The sequence below is a fragment of the Olea europaea genome, unplaced genomic scaffold, assembly GCF_002742605.1.
Source record: "Olea europaea var. sylvestris unplaced genomic scaffold, O_europaea_v1 scaffold797, whole genome shotgun sequence".
Lineage (NCBI taxonomy): Eukaryota > Viridiplantae > Streptophyta > Magnoliopsida > Lamiales > Oleaceae > Olea > Olea europaea.
Window position 1 is genome coordinate 29,328 of NW_019266402.1, and position 6,000 is coordinate 35,327.

Below are 6,000 nucleotides of genomic sequence, written 5' to 3' on the forward strand. Positions count from 1 at the left end.
AAGATAACACAAGGAAAATGAATCTAATTTCTAATCCCTATGAATCTTGCGAATCTTCTTTGGTAGAGCTTTATCTTCGGAGGAGTCTTCTGCCTCAGGCCCCAACTCTAGGTCCATCTCAACCTGTGGCTCATGCTCATTCTCTAATTCCAACCCAAAGTCATTCTCATGCTCCCATTTGGGATCTTCCTCTGGGTCCGATTCAAACTAAGGTTCAGGCTCAATTACTATCTCCGATTGAGGTTTTAAGCTTTCACTCCAACTGTTTAGAAAGATCTGACAATATGTACCGAATTCAATTGCATTTGGGTGCTCTGGAGGGTTACCTTCTAGTATCTCATCCCTAACCATGACTCCCATGTTTCTCCATTGACGTGGAAGTGAGTGTATGAGGTTATTTACAGCCTTGATATGCATGATCTCAGTCCTGCATCTACCGCCACCATACATCTCTCGGAAATGTCATGTATGTGTTCAGCAAGCGGACGAGATGGGTCAGTCACGTAGTTCTCATAGGATTGAATTATAGACCTACGGTTCAACGCTGCTCTACAAGCCGTGGCCTTTCTAGCGATCTGATAAATTCTAACAATGTCTGTCACATAAGTGTCCAATTATGTATCATCTCTGTTAGTGATATCAACATATATATTATGCTTTTGGGGTTTTCAATAAAATAGCTAATCGTCATTTCTTCATGCTCGAAAAATAAAGTGGAACATAATATTTTATTCCATACCTTGGGTTCGTCGGATGAGATTAATTGATGGATGCAAGATGCCATGGAATGCCTTAAATGCTTCACTTTCTCATCTTTTAAATTTTTTTTATCAAAAAAATATACTAAGTCTACAGAATGGACTAAACTCGTGCTCTGATACCACGCTATAAACGCCCCGACCCGCAAGGACCGAAACGTCGCTAGATTAATTGTACTTTTAGCCGTAAACTTAAAAAAATAGCTAAACTTTTAGAGGAAATTATAAAGATTTAATTTAAGAATATTTTTTTAAAAAGACATAATTGACAATATAACTCAATACAAAAAGAAACTAATTCATAATGTCTTCAGTTGACATCCATACATAAATACATTTTTGTTGCGTAAAATTTTAGGCAAAAATTTAAAAATAAATATTGTTGTTTGACTTCCCATTTTTACGCAATAAGTTTTAAAGTAAACTCGTTTGCATAGTAATCTAGGTCGAAACTTCATGAAAATTTAAGAGAAAGTAGAGAACTTCTCATAATATAACATATCCAAAATTTAGCTTTTGTCGGCGACATATGAGATGTTAAAATATTTTTCAAAATCTCGCAGCGACTCGATTTGAAAAGTAACCCAGCGCAGCATACTTAAGGTGGCATATAAAATTCTATAGATATTGGATTGACATGATTTTAAGTTTATTCAGTAGCTAATCCATGAGGCTATTAAATACCACTAGTTTTGTCCAAAAATCCCAAGTAACGATTGAGTTACGAATTTTTAAGTTCAATGGCAGAAACTGAAATTTTCAGAAAACAGCGACACTATGTTTACTTAAAGTGACATATAAAATTTTACCAACATCGGATTGACATGATTCTAAATTTATTCAGTAGCTAACTTATGAGACTATCAAACACCATTAGCTTTGTTCAAAAATTCGAAGTAACAAATTAGTTATGAATTTTTAAAATTTGAGCAGAAACTGAAATTTCTAAGAAAACAGTAACATTAAATAGTTGACATTTTTTTTTAAGACGGTGTTTCGTAAGTAAATTCTAGATCACATATATATATTTTTAAACATAACCTATTCATAAAAAAATGTTCGTAGAAATAGTTTCATATACGATATCCATGGAAAAGTAATTAAAAGGAAACGCAAATATTTCATAATCAATTTAAAGTTGTTAATTCACTTGCATTTCCATGTCAAATTGCATCTTCAACCACCATCATCCGCGCCCCCAACAAAAGAACAAAATCAACCGTCGCACGTAGATGGATTTCCGACAAAATTCGATATCTATAGCATTATCATAACACGTAGAGCCGGAGAATAATCATTCAAACTATAGTAGTGCCGAAGCATTGTACCCGGAGGACCATTTCATTCAACTTTTAACGAAAAATCAAATTTGAAAACGAAATAACACTTGCACCTCAACCTACCTTGAATTTTCTTGGATATCAAAGAACAAATGTGTAGAAAGCATTTCTTCTTTTCACCCTTGTATTTCCCTTAACTTAAATTGACATAAAATATATTTTTTTTGAGAGAAAATAAGATGAACTTCGGATTTAAGGAAGGATGTAGTGAAAAAGCGACATTCCACTTCTTGTAATCTTTATTTTTAATGAAAAACTAAATGGGGGGGGGGGTTGTATTATCATAAAATTTGTTAAATTTGATCTTTAACTAAGAATTTGAAGAGTTTTAAGCCTAAAAAAATTTATAAAAAAGTTTTATAAAAACATCTACATGGTGATTCGAACATGTGTTGCCTATATGAAATACCATGTAGATGACCATTGGGGCAACCCAGTTATTCATTAAATCTTTGTAATTAAATTTACTTAAACTTAATCTCTTAAATTATTGGGCTTTTAATTAATTTATGGCTTGGGCTTTCAAAATCTTAAATGGTTTGAGTTTTCACAACTCGTTTCTTGAATGAGATAGGCTCGTGGTGCTAAATCATCACAACATAATAGCCTAATTTCATTCTATTTCTTGGGCTTCTACAGTCCATGTCTATCTATTTGCACGAGTGCCCTAATTTATCGTGGTAGTTCAGATGGTCCGTATACCTGATATCGCCGATGATTCTAACCCTCTGCAGCAGGAGCATCTGTAACCTGGTTTTCCTCCCTGAAGATGTGGGAAACTGCATCTTTATCGAAGGAGGTGTTTTCTATAATCTTTCTGAGTATGTCCTGAATAGCCCATGGTCCTCCACCTTTGATGATACAATGAATGGCTACACTAGAGTCCGTCTCAACCCAAATGTCTGAAAATCCAAAGCTTTTGGCCAGTAATATCCCATCAAGAATAGCTCTGAGCTCTGTTTCCAGTATCATGCACTGTCCAAAAGATGTTGTTAACGCCTTTATGCATTTTCATACGTAGTCCCTGGTTATGCCTCCCCTACTTGCAAAGCTATCTTTGACGTATCCACCAGTGTTGATCTTGACAAATTTGACTAATGGAGTACGCCACCAAACCATAATGGGGAGAGGAGATAGAGGAAGGGTCATAATAATCCCAAAAAGTGGAGCAAGCTGTATATCACAGTGTCAATTTAGTGGTTGAAATAATCCTCCAATGTGAAGGAGCGAGATCATACGGTATACCCTCCTAATGATTCATCTTGATCTCATGCAAACATCTCTATGCTTTGCATCATTTCTTTCAGTCCATAAAAACCAGAAAACCAGAAGAGGAATAATGATGCGAATGTGCCCACTCCCAACAAACTGACCAGAATATCGCTATCTCAGAAATCTCTGTCTGACGCTTTCACCCGCAACCATAGAAATCTGAAATAAACTCCCAAAATGCTGCCAGACCTGATATGATATATCACTACCAGTAAAAATGTGATTGATGGTCTCAATCTTCGAACAACACTGACATCGAGAAGCCAATTGACTACCAATCCTTCTCTGAATAAAAATATCGACTGGTATCAAATCCTGCCATAATCTCCAACAGAAGAACGAGACTGTGGTAGGTATGATAGGGCTTCAAAGTAGGGAAAATGAATCCTGCGTTGGTTTGCTAGAACGGATCAAATGCTATGCTGATTTGGTGGTAAATCTACCATCTGATGTAGCCTTCCAAAGAATGCGGTCTAGGGCATCAACACATAATGGCATGTCCGCAATCTGGTCTGCCATAGATGGTGGAATAGCCTTTAATAATAGTTCAAAGTCCCATACGTCGTCATTGAAAAAACACTGTACCTTTGCAGATGTGTGTTGACTGTCAGGGAAGATGGACACCAAAGAAGTGTTTCCCATCCAACAATCATGCCAAAAGAAAATCTGACCTATCCCAAGGTGCCACGCAATATGTGGCTCGACACGTTGTCCAAATCTCTTCAATCTCTTCCATACAGGAGAGGCTGAATTAGGGACAGCTGCAAGTGACGGATGTGTCCCTCTAGAAATCTCGCAAATATACTCTCCAACTTTTTCAGTACAACCTTGGGAGTCGCAAAATTTGAAAAGGGTATAGTGGTATAGAGGAGAGAACTGATCTTAGCAAAGTGATCCTACCACCATGAGAAAGGATTTTTGAAGCCTATCCTGAAATCCTACTCTTAATCTTCATGATGAGGACATAAAAAAGAATCCTCCTCTTAGCCCTTTTAAACAAAGGAATTCCTAAGTATGTGAACGACAATTGTTGATGAGAAAATCCTGTTAAAATTACTAGTCTTTGTATTTGAATATTCGACGCCGACCTGGGCAATATAAGTACACTCTTATCTATATTCGCCAATTGGCCAAAGACCCGTTCGTAGTGCTCCAAACAGTCGATGACCCTTCCGATAGACGTCTTCTAACCATTGGCGAATATAATTATATCATCAGCAAAAGCAAGATGAGAGATAAGAGTATTACTATCATACCGATATTGCATACTAGGGTATTTGGACAATTTAGAGATAGATTGTCGTGAGAGAAAATATTAATTATATAATTAAATTAGGCCACATCCCAAATTGATTGCTTAACAGAATTCTTAGTAAATATAGTCTTTTATTTTTGTATTTTTGAGATGACCTGAGTTTTGCCAATTTTACAATACTTTGATATTTCTCAATATATAACTTTATATAACCCATGGATAAACCAGTTTAAGGCCCATTTGGTGTAACCCATAAATGTTGACTAGGCAACTATGAAATGGGCTAGTTTTGGTCCTTGATAGGGGCACGTATGGTTAAGGCAAAATAGGAGAGGAAGGAAATTTGCCATGGGTTTTTCTTGGTGCGATTTGAACCAAATTTTGGGATGGTTCTGGTTGTTAACGAGGAGAAACGGAAGCTGTGCTAATCGAGAAAATGGCAATAATGTATATTGGTTGCTTAGAGATGAAAAATCTCGGCGTCATGGCAGGGATTACGGACCAGCTCTATGACACAATTATTTATTTATTTATTACTGCCATAGACAATTTAAATTCCATAAGTTACCTTAGTTAATTTGATTTTATTTTATGAAAAAGGTTGTACCAAATAGTAAACAAATATCCTATCAAACCCACCCACTCCATCTCACACCAGCCCACATCAAATCCCGCCCCTACTTTCTAAACTCACATTTCCCACTCTCAACCCACCCAGAGTTTCTAAACCCACAACCCACTCTCCATTCTCCTCTTCTTCCACATGGATAAATTTGAATAAATTTCAATCCATGGTTAGACTTTTCTCTCAATTTCAATTTCTGATGAAGTTTTACGCAACTTCATGGATATTCTTACGTCATTAAAGCTCATAACATTTTTTCAAGGTAACAGTCCTCCCCCCGCTTTTCTTCTGAATTTTTATTTATTCGAAGCTTTTGAGGTATAACGGGGAAGGGAGAGGAATGAAGGGGAGTGAGGCACACCACGTGTTTGAGATAATGGATAAATTAGTCTTGCTGCAGAATTTACAGAGTTTGCTTAATTTGTTGATGCAGATTAAGTCACTTTCGAAAGTAGTTATGATTTCTCTTGTTCTTGAAGCAATGGATAGGATTGTGATTGGAATTTTTGACGTTTATGGGAATATTTTGCAGAGGGGTTGCTAGATTTGATCAGCTTCTTGTAACCTACTACCTACAAATAGTACATATTTGAAAATAAGTCACGATAATGTGGAGATGCTCTCATAGGAAAGAGATTAAGTAAATTACATAAATGGATGCTACTCAATCTTTCTTATACACTTTTTCAAAGGTTAATAATAATACAATTTCCTATATGCCCTCCATTTGGAGCACATTATAATGGCATT